This window comes from Humulus lupulus, chromosome X (genome assembly GCF_963169125.1).
Source record: "Humulus lupulus chromosome X, drHumLupu1.1, whole genome shotgun sequence".
In the NCBI taxonomy this organism is placed as follows: Eukaryota; Viridiplantae; Streptophyta; class Magnoliopsida; order Rosales; family Cannabaceae; genus Humulus; species Humulus lupulus.
In genome coordinates this window covers 214,415,734-214,432,379 of record NC_084802.1, presented here as the reverse complement: position 1 = coordinate 214,432,379, position 16,646 = coordinate 214,415,734, and the positions used below count along the sequence as shown (strand labels likewise).

The window sequence follows — 16,646 nt, the reverse complement described above, 5'->3', positions numbered from 1 at the left end:
TTAGTATAACACATTATTTGTGTTATATAATGAAGTTTGCATAACATAATTCTTTGCATAAAAAGTGTTATTGTAATATATATTATAACTCAATTTTCGTATTATTGTTATATTTAGATATATTTAAATTCTCATTAAATATTTTATTTATATAACACTAATTTATTCTATTATATTTTAATTTTTTTTATATAATTAAAATTAGCTTTCTAATATATACTAGCATCATCAAATGAACTTGATTTTCAAATAACAAAAAGTAAGAACATTCTACATTGAATTAACAATCCACAATTTAGTTTAAAACATTCAACACTATCATCAACAACAAAATTCTTTAAGTATTCAAGGAGTCTAAAAGTTACTACTTTCAACACAAAGAAATAAACAAAGTTACTACTTTCAAGGAGTCTTAAGTATCCTTTTATACTTCGCTTGTCATATCTGCAAAATAAACAAAGAAATATTTTATTGTTATTATCTAGCATCACAAATTACTTGAAGAAAAATGCTATGGAAATTATATCCAAGAAAGGACACCACATACAAAATAATGGATTCACAACTACACCAAAGCAAACAAAGAAACCAAACACTAAATTATAAGACATTAGTTATTTTTTGAGTATGAAAATGTACCTCTTGGAATAACTTTTTTAGAAGGTCATGCAACTGTGGAACCAACTGCTTCTTGTATTGTAAGCATCGCATGATTAGGACGAAATAAGTAAGATTCTGGTACAATAGCAACATCAACCCATACTCGCATAAAGTTTGGTCCAAGAGGCTTTCCATGTACAGTTATCTTTGGATCACTAGAATCCCAACGACCTTCAGCAACAATTGCATCTGCCCAGTCAAGCAAGTAGCAAGCATTCTTCCCTTCTGTAAAGTTATGTCTTTTTTCTAGTGCAATACTCTACCAAATTTATTTTAAAGACAATATATTAGTTTCTGTAATTTTTCTTCTAAAATGAAAATTTAAAACAATAACAACTTTTATAATTTACCTTAGGGGACTGAATATTGTTTGACTACGGTACATTGCGAGACTGTCCTTCGCTTGGTGTCACTTTACCACCAACCTAAATATAAAACCAAGATAAGTTTTATTGGAAGAAAAGAAAACTAAGATTTATAAAGCATGTTCTCCGGGAAATATAGGAGCAAAGTGGGTCTTAACAGTGTTATATAGAATAAAGCATGGATTATATTTCAGAGAAGAGATTCCCGCTTGATGCAAATGATTATAAATTATATGAAGAAGTTGGAGAGGGTGTCAGTGCTTCTGTGTACAGAGCTCTATGCGTTCCACTTAACTCAGGATGTTCATGTGTTTTCTCAAATCTTTCTTGGATTGTTCTTTTTGATTTTTAACAGCATTGGGTCTCTAAAATTATGTTTTTATATTTGATTATTTATGCATCTATACTTGTCAGATATTGCGGTATCATTATGCTGTTGAGATTTATGTTTCAATAAAGCTGTTATTCAGATTCTTATTAGAGAAAAGTCAATTGATGAATGATGGCTGAACCATACTCAATCTGAGTGATGCTCCCAATGTGTAGTGTTATTCTCTTCATGTTGAGTCTGCATAATCTTATAATTTGAGGATAATAGTTAAATTCAGCTTTTTGAACATTGTTTTTCAATTTTTTATGCTAGATAAAACTATAAACAAAGTGTCTTACATCAAATAAATGTTAGACTATATATTACTCTGTTTATTGTGAATTAGTTTTGAGTTGAAACTCCTCTATAAATCTTAATCGAGTACATTTAACTTAATCCTATATATAAAAATAAAAATGTGTAATATATTAATATTTTTTCTTGAATATATTAGTAGCTGGCTTCCATGCCATTATATGAGATTAAAATTATAATTTTTTTGGAGTTATCCTCTCTATTTTATTAGTTCTTTGGATGGGGATCTGGGAAAAGTAGCAAAATGTTGAGTGTTTGTGCTGAGTGTTGTGTTTTGGGATTCTTGTACAAGTCTGGAAAGACAGGTTGCTAGTTTATGGTGCTATTGAGACTAGGTACTATATGTGGTATATTATGACTAACCTTTCTTCTATTTCTTCTTAGTGCTATTGATTCATCTAGTTAGTGGTTTTATTTGTTACCTCTAACTTAGTTATAAACATCCTAAATTTATTTGGTTTCAGTCTAACTTTGAAACCTGTCCAAATAAGAGAGTTACATTTGCTATGTTTTGATTATTAATAAGGCAGCCTCTCTTGATAAATACAACCTAGAATAAAAGGAAATATATATAAGAAGGGAAAATATACTGAAGTTATTAAGATGCGGATTCCCTGATTACCCCTAAGAAATTTTAAGCAAGTTTACCATCTTTTGAGATCGTTTAAATGCCTTATTGTGCTCTTAGTTTGTTCTGTGTATTGATTCATTAAGTCTGTTTCTGAGAATATTCTGACTTACTGAGCTGTAAAACAGAACGATCAATTTTTTATTTTTATAAAATTCTTGGATTTTAATGGTCATAGGATCATAAGTTCAACGTCTAGCCACCCAAATTGGAAGGGATAACTCTTCAATAGCAAGATTGAAGCTTAATATGCTAATTAGTTTCTTCTAGCTGCATTTTGACTGCATTTTGTTTTATTTTCTTTCAGAATCCCTACACTGTGAACATTCTTATGGCTGGTTATTTTATTTATCTTGTTTTGGTTTCTATGTTAGTTTGCTAATTGCAAAGCTACCATTCCTTTTTGTCGAACAGGGCTGTGACTTGGTTTTGCAGGAGTTTAGAGAGGAAAACTCTTAAGAATTTTGATTGATTATCAAAAAAGAAATATACAACTAGCTATAGGATTTATATATATAGACATGGAAACATATTGCCAATGTAATTAATTTTTTGAGCTTGCATTTACCATCCAAACAGCTACTCCGATTGATTAATTGAGGTATTTGATCTTCAAGTATGTATAATTTGTAAATTTAATTCTCTGTATTTTGTTTTGATCCAACTTCACCACACTTTAATTAACCAATGTATATTCTTTAATTAATTGAGATTTTCTGTACATCTTAAGATATTTTTTTTGCTTTTCTTCTACATATATCAGAATACTTTAGTTTGTCGTCGTGTTCATTGACGATATTCTGATATACTCGAAAAGCCAGGAAGAGCATGCAACACATATGGAACTGGTCCTCCAGTGTCTGCGAGACGAAAAGCTTTACGCTAAGTTTTCGAAGTGCAAATTCTGGCTAGAGAAAGTAAGTTTTCTGGGGCACATAGTGTCGGGAAATGGAATTTCAGTAGATCCCGCCAAGATAGAAGTTGTTAAGCAGTGGAAACCTTCGAAAAATGCGCATGAGGTTAGAATTTTTCTTGGGTTAGTGGGATACTACCGGCGATTTGTGGAAGGATTTTCCAAAATAGCCGCACCAATGACTGCCCTTACCCGCAAAAACATCAAATATGAATGGACTGACAAGTGTGAGGAGAGTTTTCAGGAGCTGAAAACAAGATTGACGACTGCTTCAGTGCTGACAATCCCCAATGGCACAGAGGGATATACTATTTATAGCGACGCCTCAGGCCGAGGGTTGGAAGCAGTGCTGATGCAGCACGGAAAAGTAATTTCTTATGCTTCTCGACAGCTAAAGAATTACGAGAAGAACTATCCCACTCATGACCTAGAGCTTGCAGTAGTGGTTTTTGCTCTAAAAATATGGAGGCACTACCTATACGGGATACACTACGACATCTACACTGATCACAAAAGCCTGAAGTATTTCTTCACTCAGAAGGAATTGAATATGAGACAGCGTCGATGGTTGGAACTATTTAACGACTATGACTGCGACATTCTGTACCACTCGGGAAAAGCAAACAAGGTGGCAGATGCATTGAGTCAACAACCAGGTGCTTATGTGATGACAGTGAAGGAAATTTCACCGCAGTTACAAGTCGACCTTGCTACCTTAGATTTAGAGATAGTAGTTGGTCAATTGGCTAACCTTTCTATCGAGCCTACAATTATGGAAGCTATAAGAGGCGGGCAGTTAGTCGATCCTTGGGTTCAAGGATTGATGCACGAAGTAAGGAATGAGGGGCGACTAGGATTCCATATCTCCGAGGATGGAGTATTGGGGTTCAAGGGAAGAATATGTGTTCCTGATGATGACGAGATCAAGAAGCAGATCTTTTTCGAAGGGCATAATGCTCCTTATGCCATGCATCCGAGTACCACAAAAAATGTACCAAGACTTGAAGAAGTACTTTTGGTGGCCTGGGATGAAAAAGGAGACGGCAGAATATGTGGCACACTGCTTGACTTGTCAGCAGACAAAGGCCTAGCATCAACGACCAGCCGGATTGTTACAACCCTTAGAAATTACGGAATGGAAGTGGGAGATGGTCACTATGGACTTTGTCACAGGTCTACCAACCACTCCCAAGGGGCACGATGCCATTTGGGTTATCGTGGATAGGCTGACTAAGTCCTCTCATTTCTTGCCGATCAAGGTAACTTATGTCGCACATAAATTAGGAGATATTTACATTGCATAAATAATGAGACTGCATGGTGTACCCAACTCCATCGTATCAGATCGCGACAGATGTTTTACCTCGACATTCTGGAATAGAATCCAAACGAGGTTGGGTACTAAACTGAAGTTTAGCACTTCTTTCCACCCGCAAACAGACGGTCAAATCGAACGAACAATTCAGACCCTGGAAGATATGCTAAGAGCCTGCGTGCTCGACTTTCAAGGGTCATGGAATGAGAAGCTTCCACTAATAGAGTTCGCTTACAATAATAGCTATCATGATTCTATCAAGATGGCTCCGTATGAGGCGTTGTATGGAAGGAAATGTCGATCACCAATTCATTGGCACGAGACCGGTGAAAGAAAGTTTCTCGGATCGGATGAGGTTGATCAGATTATAGAGGACATCCGACGGATAAGGCAACGCTTACAAACTTCGGTTGATCGACAACGCAAATATGCTGATAGACGCAGGAGACCCCTGGTGTTTGAGGTTGGCGATAATGTGCTACTGAAGGTAGCTCCACTACGAGGGGCTATGCGATTTGGAAAGAAAGGAAAGCTTAGCCCAAGGTTCGTTGGACCTTTCGAAATCATAGAGAGGATCGGGGAAGTAGCTTATCGTTTAGCTCTTCCGCCCGCCCTGTCTAAGGTGCATGACGTGTTTCATGTATCCTTATTGAGAAAATACATGCGTGATCCCTCGCATGTAATCACCTATGAGCAGCTGAGCGTGGATCCTCAACTCATCTATGAGGAAAAACCGATTATGATACTAGACCGAAAGGAAAAAGTGTTGAGGAACAAGACGGTGCCATTGGTAAAGGTGCAGTGGTGTAACCATGGCATTGAAGAGGCAACCTGGGAAATAGAAGACAAGATGAGGGAGCTGTATCCTCATTTTTTTTAAGTTTCGAGGACGAAACCTTTATAAATTGTAGGTATTGTAACGTCCTACGTTTTTGGGTACCTTTAAACGACTCGGGTCGGGATTTTTTCCCCCGGGTTAAGAATATTATTTTAAATAATATTATATTTTTTTTGTAAGTATTCCATGAGTTATTGCTAGCCAAAATATGAATTTTGTGATTTTAAAAGTCAAGATAAGACTTTCGGTCCTGGACCGACACAAAAACCCTTATCGGGTAAAAATCTCAGAAAATAAAACAAAAAATCATGGCAATTATATTTTGGGCATAAAATACATTCATAAAAGTTAAAGTTTGGTCAAAAATAATAAACCTAAAAGAAAATGGAAATTTTAGGGCATTTTGTGTTAAATGCCTAATTTTACCGAAATGGGGAATTATATTCCATGAATGGACCTTAGGTTAAATTTTATTATGTGATTAATTAAATTAAATATGAGAGACATTTAATTTAATTAATTAATGTTAAGTTTGGTGATTAAAACTTAATAAGAGTGAAAAAGGTGTCAAAAGCCAATTTGGACTTTTCTTCTTATGAAACATTTATTAACCTTTAAAAAAAAAAATGAAATGATCATATATAAAATAAAGAGGGTGGCCGACCATGTGGTATTTTAGAGTGGTGTGAACCCAATATTATAAAGATTAAATCCCATCTAATTAAGAAGTCAAGTGGGCAAGTGGGTAGAAAAGCACTCAAGTGTTATGTGATATTTTGAAGAGTATTGTGAGCTATTCTAACCCCCAAACCGATCCCCACACTCTCTCAATCACTCTCATCTGATTTTTGAAGACCCTCTCAAGTTTTCTCTCAATATTCAACCTCAAGAACACCAAGGAAAACTTGGAGGCTAAGTCTTGGTCTAGGAAGTATTTTTCCCTAAGGTAAAGCTTCACTAATCTAGGCTTTTGTAAAGTTTTAAGCTTAGAGTTTCAAATAGCTAGTTAACTATGTTGTTGGGGGAAGTTGATTAGGGATTTTGAAAGGTTTTGAAGGAGTCAAAGCTTATAGGAAGGTCCAAACCTTAAGCAAGAACACCAAAGAGGTAAAAAGTTTACTTTTGATGATTTTGTTGTAGGGTTTTTAGTTTTAAGCATTATTTTGTATATTTAATGCTTAAAGTTTCTTGTTGGTGATGTAATAAGGTTATGGTAGTTGTTTAATAATTTTTATGATGCATGTGTATTGATTTTTGAAAATGGGAACCAAAACCCCCAAGGGTTTTGTAGGATACCCTAAAACAAAACATGTTTTAAGCTGTGACTTCCAAGGGGTCAAGCAGCCACTTTATATTGGTTTTGTAAAATTAAATTGTACTGTGATGTTGTTGAGATTGAGTACATAAAATTGAGCTTTTGAAACACTAAAAAAATGTTTAGAAATGAGTAAGTTATGCTATTTCAAAGTTTAGGTAAAAAACAGTTTTTCGTATTCTTATTTTCGGAACCAAGTTTGGACAGCCACTGTATAGGGCAAATGAACCCATTTTTTTCTAAAATTTTGTGGACATATTTCTGGCATAACCTATTAGTCCACTGTAAAATTTGGTAAGAAAATATTAAACGGTTTGAAAGTTATTAACTGTCAAAGTTTGGAAAAAATAAGGACTTGAAAATAAGGTCATTTTTACCTCATTGTTGGAAAATGATTTCACCAATCAAAAATGCTCATTTTGACCTAAGATTTTACAAAGACCTAAATGGCATAACAAAAATGGAATTGGGAAATTTTGGTAACAATTGGGTAAGTAAATTTCAAGTTATGAACTAACGAAGTATATAGTTAAAAATGTGAAAAATAGGTTTTTCACACTTAGTGTAAAAAATTAGATTTTGGAACATAAGGTAAAAAGTAAAATTTTGTTTATTTCAAGATATAAAATGGTAAGTCTTGAAATCATATTTTCACTAAAATTACCCCTTTGAGTTTAAATGAATTATTTTTATTAAAGAGTTTTTATTCTTTTTAAAAAATAAGAGATTTAATTTATTAATAGTTAATAAATTAAAAGAGGGTTTAAAACCCTATATTTTGATAAAATAATTAAATGAATTATTTTTCTAGTAAGTCAAATTGATTAATTGCTTTTGGAAAATTAATTAGTCAAGATGAGAAATTTATAACGGTTTTCCTAATTAAGACAAATTAGGCAATTTTCTTAAAACGGTTTTTATATATTAAAACCTTAAGAAAAATAAAAGGAAAATTTAAAGAGTTTATTTTCTTTAAAAATAATTAAGGAATTTATTTGTATTTTCTGGATATAATGCCGGCTAAAATCTTACATATTTTAACCGACTAGTCGAAAGTGCTGGTTAATAGCGATACCTTGAAAGAATAAGATTTTTAGCGGGTTGTGGGGAAATACCATTGTGATACCCGAGCCTAGCTATCGAGACCTTAGGATAGGTCTCCCTGAGACTTAGGGTTTAGTCTCGAATATTTTGTATGACTTTCCTTAATAGGTTTAAAACCAAATAAGAATTTTAAATCCTTACAAATGACTTTTATTAAAATGACCAAACTGCCCAAAAGAATAATAATGAATTATGAGTGCCATAATTAATCCGATTATACTGTATGGATAACTACAGTATTGGCTCAGCGTAACTGGACTGAACGTTGGAGGGTGAAAACTTGCTGAGCGCTAAGGACTCCAAGTAAGTCAACTTATATTTTATGGCTGCAACATGAAATGATTATTGTCTTGTATGTTAGTATAGGGATACATGCATATATATAGGCTGTCATAGAAAGTTGCTTAGAGACGTTAGTCTAGTGAGTGCTGATTTAGAAAATATGAACGGTAGAAGTCCGTCATATCCTAGACGGTTGATCCCCGTCACACTGCTTGATTTTATTTATGTCTGGTTCATTACCGTGACGAGTGGCCATGAGATGAGGATAAGCTGGTTAAACCTAGGGGCACCAAGATAAATGGGACCTAGGGGCCCTCATGCTTACTTAATCATTGGACGGTTAGATGTAACGACCCAAATTCGCTAATAAGGCTTAAGGGCCTTGATTAGTGTGCCAGGAGGGCAGGTTGGGATTTATGTGTGATTTTATGAATTAAATGCGTGATTATGATTTAAAGCATGTTATTTGGCTATTTGTTTAACTGAGATGCATGGCTATGTTTACTAGTATGCATGTAGGCCCGGATCGTGTTAGAAGGGCATAATTGTAATTGTGGCCATGATTGGCATAATGGTATTGATATGTGATAATTGTATTCTGTGAATTGTACCACGTGGGTGTGGTTGTATTATTGTGATGCACGTGCCGAGACGGTCCTAGAGAGCCAGTTAACTCAAGAGTCACAACGGGATTTCTATACCCGGCTCGGGAGGAGCCTAGGGGTACCTCGGGAATTTTAAGGTTAAATTGAGATTTAGCGGGTAATGGTTATTGGAGATTTAGTAACCTGGGTAACCATTAGTTACTGCTGAGAGTAACAAGTTCTAGGTAGAAAATGGTAGAAATGAAATAGAAGTAAAAGGACTTAAGTGCCCTTGAGGTTTAGTTGGGAAAGGATAGGCAAGGAGGGGTAAAATGGTCATTTGGCTGGGAAATTAGATAAATGGCAGCTGGTTTATGGGGTACACGGTTTGGGGCTTAACCATTTTGGTCTTGATAGAGTTTGAAGAGAAGAGAAAAGAGAGGGAAAAGCTAGGGCATGAGGAAGAAGAAGAAGAAGAAGAGAAGGAGAAGTTGGAGACCTAGGAGATGAAGGAAGCTTAGGGATGGATTCCCCATATGAGGTAAGGAATTTTATACTCATTTAAGGCTTGATTATGTTATGGGTTAAGAATTTGAGCATGGGTTAAGTTTGATGTTTGAGTTTTTATTTTTCTGAAATTGAAATCAAGGATGTGGATTTTGGGGATTTGATTGGGTGTTTAGATGTCTTTGGTAATGTTATGGGTTGTTGGATGGTTTATTTGGAGTCTTGAGTTGGTTTTGGGGCTTGGGTGTGAGTTTGAGTTGATTTGGGAAGGTTTTAGCTCGGAGAAAACGCAGGAGAAAACCCAGAATTCTGGGTCTGCGAAGGCGTGCCGCGACACAGGTTTTTCGTGCCGCGGCAAGGGAGCCTCTGACTGATGGGTGCCGCGGCACAAGGATGTGGTGCCGCGGCACAAGGCAAATTTCAGGGCATCATTTTTAGGCAATTTTAGGCCTTTGCTCCGGGGGTTCGGGGGATGTCTCCGGGGTGTTGTTTTAAGGTTTTAGAGGCCCCGGGAGTGTGGGATTGGTCCCGGGAAGTGGTTTTGGGTTGGTTAGTAATGAGGGATGTTTCTTGTGTGTTGTGACTAGGTTCTTTGAGAGGCTCGTGCTAGAGGACCGTGCTCGCGGCTTTGGTGCATCAGGAGGCTCGGAATGCAGGTAAGAAAACTATAACACCCGTAGGATAGGGCGTGGGCCCATAGTATGATTGCGGGGGCGCGGCCCTATATTGCATCACATGTTAGGGTGCAGACTTAAATGAATTAATATTTGATTGCATGTTGTTGTGTTATATTATATGTGTGATTATGATGAAATGAACGGCGTAGGCCGGGGCGGCCGTGGGCCGAGTACGGCGTAGGCCGGGGCGGCCGTGGGCCGAAAGTAACACCTAGCACATGGGATGCTATAGTCAGGGCGGGGCCCGGTGGATTCATGTGTTATGCTATATTCAAGGTGGGACCCAAGGGATACATGAGTTATCCTCGCGGTGAGAACCGATACCCCAGGGCTTTGGTAAGGGTCCTGGGGCGGCATGGCCGTGTTTGCTTAGTCTAATGATTGACTTGTTTATTTGTGGATTATCTGTTATGATAAACTGTATACATTGCATATGTTATGTTCTGCATGAGTTTTCTTGCTGGGCTTCGGCTCACGGGTGCTCTGTGTTGCAGGTAAGGGCAATGACTGAGTCAACCAACCATGAGTACGGAGAGCGTGAAGCGACGTGTACATGTTTGGCCTGCCCGACTGCTTTGGTTGGGGGTTTATTCGTAAATGGCTGTAATAATCTATGATTTTATGATTTCTCAAACTGTAACCTTATTTCAAGATGTGATTAGTTTTCAAACCTTATTTTGGGATCCCAAATGTTTAATAATAGAAGTTTTAATGAAACGACGCATTTTCTAAGATTACAGCCTTAAATTTTAATTAGTCACACTTTTGTCTCAAAACCTCGGTTAGCGAGTTCATTGCACACTGTTTTGTCTTAAAAATCACTTAGTAACGGCTCTAAGGAAGTAGGGCGTTACAGTTAGAATCCGAGCAAGTGCTCTGATAAGTTATTCCCGGATAGCGGCCGTGAATATTGGCCATTCAGTGAGAGTGCCTAGAGATACTAGGGGTTGCCAAGATTGAGTGAGGCTGAACACCCTAGGGGCAACTGCTCACCAACACCACTGATTAACATAGAAGTCTCTGTAAAACCGTGTAAATTGGATTACACTCTTGAATATGTAGCGATGCCCTAAGTAACACGATAGTTACCCTTGATGAGAATATTTATTGGCTAGATCTTAGTGTGGAGACTCGGTTCTCTTTTACAGATTAGCAATTATGTTGGAGGGCGCGTTACGCATGAATTGTTGGAAATTGTCGAGCGTTGGTCTCGAATTATGTTGTGATATAATATATCTGCTTGCTCTGGGATTTTCTGAGTGCAGGGATATAATTTATGATAAGATATAGTTGTGATATAATATATCTGCTTGTTTTGGGATTTTTCTGAGTGCGGGATTTTATCTAGTTATGAAATAATTTATCCTTGGTTATCAGGCATGACCATAAGTTTTCCAGGACGCTTTAGCGTTCTTGAAATTGATTGTGTAGGGTCCGGATGGGTCCGGATCCCTATTTCTCTATCTGCTTTGTTTGAAAGTTGATCTTACTAAGCGTTTTCGCTTACCTAGTTGTTTCATGTTGTAGGTAAGTGCAAGGGCAAGGCAGAGCAGTGAGCGCTGGAGTCTTCCTTGCAAATGTACATGTGGACCGACCTTTTGGGAAGCCTTTTTATTTTTGGAAATGTTGTGTAATTTTCCTAAACTAGGCTCACTCTAATCTTTATAAAACATGTTTGTAACTAAATGTTAAGTATGGCCATACGACTTTTTAAAAAGTTTTTTTTCTATGGGTTTTTGAGACATTTTGTTAAATGAAAACATTTATATTTCCGCATTATTGAGTCTTGAAAATCCGGGTCGTTACAGGAATGATTTGTGGATAGACTGTTTATGAATCCTATTCTTCTCAAACAACTAGCAAGACCATTAGATTTGAGTTATAAATGGCTCTGGGAAGCTAACACTTTGAAGGAAGCTCTTGAGTCCAACAATACAATTTCCGATAATGATGTAGCACAGACCATCAGGTGTGATTACAATTTAAAGTTTGTGTTCACACTTTTAAATCACATTGCTTGAATTTTATGTATTTCTATGTATTTTTCTTTCACTGGTTATCTGGAGAGAGTTTTTTTTTTTACATTGGGGGGGACAGGGGATTCGAACTCGAGACCTCCTCTTTGTGAGGAGAAGTGTGGAGCCGCAAGGGTATGCCTAGACCACATCTGGAGAGAGATAGTTGTTCGTATTGCCCACTTCTTCTAAAATATATATTTGTTATCGAATTCCAATGATATAAAGTAGAACAATTATTAAATTCATAAAGTGTTGGCCATTCAAATCATGGATGTATATATACACACAGAGATGTATATCTAAGTATGTTTGCGAAATTATAAGCCTACATTATTTGTATCAATGAGAGTATTTTTTGTAAATTCTTATGTATACTGAGACTCTAAGAGTGGAACTATTTGTGCAAGATCATTAGAATTGAACACTTTGAAGGAAGCTTGTTGAAATCAGTTACCAAATAAAAGGTCTTGTTACTTCTATTTTCTTAACTTACTTTTGTTAAGTGTGCATAAAAGGGTGTCACCTCTCTTAATAGTCTCTAGTTCAAGAGATTCTAGTGTTGTTTTTAATTTAAAAATCAGATTCTAAAATGGTAGCCACTAACTAATTGGGTTTGGATCAAAGACAAGATTTTAGCTTGGGTTGTGGCAATTAAATCTAATCTATACATATGGAAATAATGAAAACAATATGACTAAATGAAAATTTTAATCTATACATATAATGAAAAATCTAATCTATACATATAAAAGCTTACCTAACCATCTATCAATACCAAGTCAAAAAATTCAAACAACACACAATAAGTTTTCTTCCTTATATCACCGCAGCACACAAACAAATTTTCTAGAACCTGTTGGGCTTTTATGCCCTAATTAAAACCCAAATTCTTTGTAATCTCATTTTATTATCAATAAAAGAATAGAAATTATTTTTTGACTTGGTCAATCACTTTGCTCACATGTTTTATTTTCATGATTATTTGTATAATATAAACTTCTATTAAATCCCGAGCATATAGCTAATCTTATTTATAGTGACGTAATCACGGTGGAATATAAATATGATTATATGTTCAAAATAAGTTAGTCCTAAGATTAGTCAGTGCACCGGATTTACATTGACTTGCCAATCTACGATATGATCTACTTACACATTACAATGTTATGTTCTTTCCAGAACATTAGCAAAGTAGATAAGATTGGATGTATTTGTTACATCGGACAGGACCGATATTGACAGTTGATAAGATAAGTAAACATACCGTTATTATCTATTCTAGTCATATCATATAGTTGACCATAGGTCAATTCAATCTCAATTCTGAGTGGTTAGTATTCTAACTGATTGTATTATTTGAGTTCTTTGACTTGTTCGTTACCAGCTTACCCTACGGACTAGCCCATACTTACATCTTGGGAACTCGGTAGTATAATTGAGTGGGAGTGTTAATCATAGATATGAACATCTATAGATTCTGATGAAGAAGTGAAACGATGGTTTCCTTTTAGTTTGGTTCAAGGTGTTAAATGATAGAGATCTCATTTCAGTAATTAAATTAGTTTACTGAAATATCATTTACAAGGAACTAAGTGTTTTAAGGATAAAATACAATGAGGGGTAAAACGGTATTTTAGTCCTATCTCATTGTAGACTGTCTATAGAGGATTGAGTGACAATTATGGTTGTAACAATGGATAATTAATAGTGTATCTATATTTGTTATAGAGCGTTCTATGAATTCAAGAGTGCAATTCCGAGTCTATAGTGGAGTCACGAGGAATTAATAAGGTAGTAAATTTATTTGTTAGATTTATGATAACTTATTGGAGCTTGATTTCATAGGCCCATGGTCCCCATTGTACCTTGGATAAAATCATCTAGATAGTCTCAATTAATTGATTTAATCATCAATTAGAATTATCAAAGTTGACCAGGTCAATTTTGGATAGTTTCACAGAGTTGTGTAATTTCGAGAAGAAAAGAGAAATTATGGCAGATTTATTAATTAAGATAAATTGGTATCTAAATTAATAAATAAGTTTAAATCAAGGTTCAAATTATAAATAATTAATTTGATAAAGGATTTAAATAATTATTTAATTAATTAAATCAAGAGAAAATAATACAGGCCTTGATTTTAAGTCCAATGGGCTTATAATCAAATGGGAAATTTCACGGGCCTATAGCCCATGATAATTTCGACCTAGGGTTTCAAAATGGCTATTATTTTATTGATTTTTTAATTAAATTAAATGGCCTAATTGAGTCTATAAAATGAGTGCTTAGTGAGAGGTCAGTAGGAGAAGTTTGATAAGTCTCAAGTCATATTTTCTGATAGTTTTATATTCTCTCTAAACACAAGTCCTTTTCTAAGCCACTTTGTTATTTTCTCTTCTTCTCTCTATATCTATCTCATGTGTTGAGAATTGCCCACACTAGTCTAGGTGGTTCTAAGGATACATTGGAAGATCGTGAAGAAAATAGAAGATCGGTTCAGTTTCTTGATAATACTCAGCGACAGAAAGGATACAAGAGTTAGAGAAACTGAAGGAAGGACTCTTAATTCCGCTGCGTATACTGTAAGTATTAAATTATTTGTTTCTCTTTGAATTCAATTTTAGAAACATGTTTTAGGCTATCTCGTATTAATTTGTTTAATATTAGATATACATGAAAATAAATAAAGATCCTGTACAAGCTTTTTCCAACAGAACCTACTTCTCTAATACACACAAGTTTTCAACCTTCCGTTATCACTGCAGCACACAATTTTAATCTCAGAACCTACTTCTCTATGGATGAATATTTAAGATATTCAAACTCCTCTAACATTTTTAAGATATTAATAATAAGAGTTAAAAGAACAAATTTCATACCTCTTGCAAATTACCTTTGCAATGCTCCTTGCCAATTCGATCCCCAACCTAAAGAATATAATCAATACTTAAAAGATTAATACAAAATTAAAATTTGTCAATAGATATTAAACAAGCATGTATGATAAACTAACAGAGATTACAGAAAAGACATGTATGATACCAACAAATCAGTCTCTTACATGAAACTGGTTAGAGTAGAAGCTGAAAACGAGTTATTAGTTCAGGTCATAATAAATACAACACAAAGGGTCACCTTAGTTTGATTCCTTTAGGCATGTATTATTTGGTAGATATATAGTGCAGATAAATTGTTAAATATCTTTGTTGATTCAATTGAATAAGATTCCCATTTTTCTTAAAAAGAAAACTTCAAATGGATCTAACTATGAGAACCTTGGCCAAAATAATAGTTAGGAATGAACAGGATTACACAGTGAAATGAAACTCAACCATTTTATTATAAAGCAATGCCAGAGCCAATCAGAATCGGATAAGTTTTAATATCCAAGTAATTAACAAGCTGTGCAATATGTAATCAAGAGTCTCCTGACTTTAACACAACTAAACTGGTCTTAACCAACTGCTTTTAACTAAACTAACTATTCTCCACTGTACTATTTCATGATATTATGTTTTTTATTACACTAAAACTTGGAATTGTATCTTCAATATGCCATGAACAAAATTTATTTATTTTTTTAAATAAAATGTCGGACTTACCAAGGAGAAAAAGCATCATAAGAGAATCATATGCTGACAAAATAATTAACAATACAATGTCTGAAATAAAAAGAACATGAGAAACCAAACTAAAAAGGCCACAGAACACAATAGCTAACAAACTAAACAACATGGCAAGCAAGCTCAAACAACCAAAAATAAAAGTTGGAATATGACCAATCAGAATAAGGCTGACGATTCAATTTTTGTAATTGAATTATGAACTGGAATAGTGATTTCCCGCCTTAACTGTTCAGTGGATGGGTTTAAACTTTACAAGAGTGATATTGCATTGAAATATTGGGCTTTCTATTTTTCTTACTGTTTTCAGAATCTAAGGAGATTTAAGATAGAAATTTTGAATTTCCAAAACTTACAACATTATGTTACGGTACAACATATGAGTATAATTGGTAATTTTATACGTGTTTAGTGTAAAGCAGACCCAAAGTTGGGTTCCCCTTAAAAAAAAGAAAAAGAAAAAGAAAGACCCAAAGTTGGGTTTAGTCTAGATCAGCATTCCTATAAATTAAGATTAAAGGTACATATTATTTTGTTAAAACATCATATCCATCATCAATATCTGAGAATGACGAACTTACAGCATTTCCCTGATATAAATTAGAGCTATATCTAGTTGAATGGCCATTTGACATTGTAGGCCCCCCAACAATTGTAACTGAAGACCTGGATGGTTCTATAGATACCAAAGCCAACTCATTTCCTGTTGAATCCTTGCCGAATGGAGAAGCATTATTTACATCTTTCACCTCAAGAAGAATCTGCATATAAAGAATTCATCAAGAAGGTGTCTTTAGTCGTATTAAAAACTACATACCCACCATACAGTCTGTAACGACCCAAATTCGCTAATAAGGCTTAAGGGCCTTGATTAGCATGCCTGGAGGGCATAATGGAGATTACGTGTGATTTCAGTGATTAAGATGTATAATTATGATTTAAAGCATGTTATATGATTACTTAAGTACTTGAGATGCATGACTATGCGTGTTTGTATGCATGTAGGCCCAGAATAGGGTAGAAGGGCATAATCGTAATTTTGGCCATTAAGGGCATAACTGCTTTGATATATGTGATAATTGTTGAGACCACATTATTATGTGGATATATCTGCGATCTGTGACTCAAGACG

At 35.0% G+C, this 16,646-nt stretch overlaps 1 long non-coding RNA gene across 1 annotated transcript; it reads left to right on the top strand.

The window, feature by feature from the left end:
* The first annotated feature begins 6,429 nt into the window (after positions 1-6,429).
* Positions 6,430-11,615, top strand: LOC133805356 (uncharacterized). The gene is made up of 2 exons (XR_009878939.1): positions 6,430-6,511; positions 11,401-11,615. It is a non-coding gene; the product is annotated as an uncharacterized LOC133805356 (long non-coding RNA).
* The last annotated feature ends 5,031 nt before the right edge of the window (positions 11,616-16,646 follow it).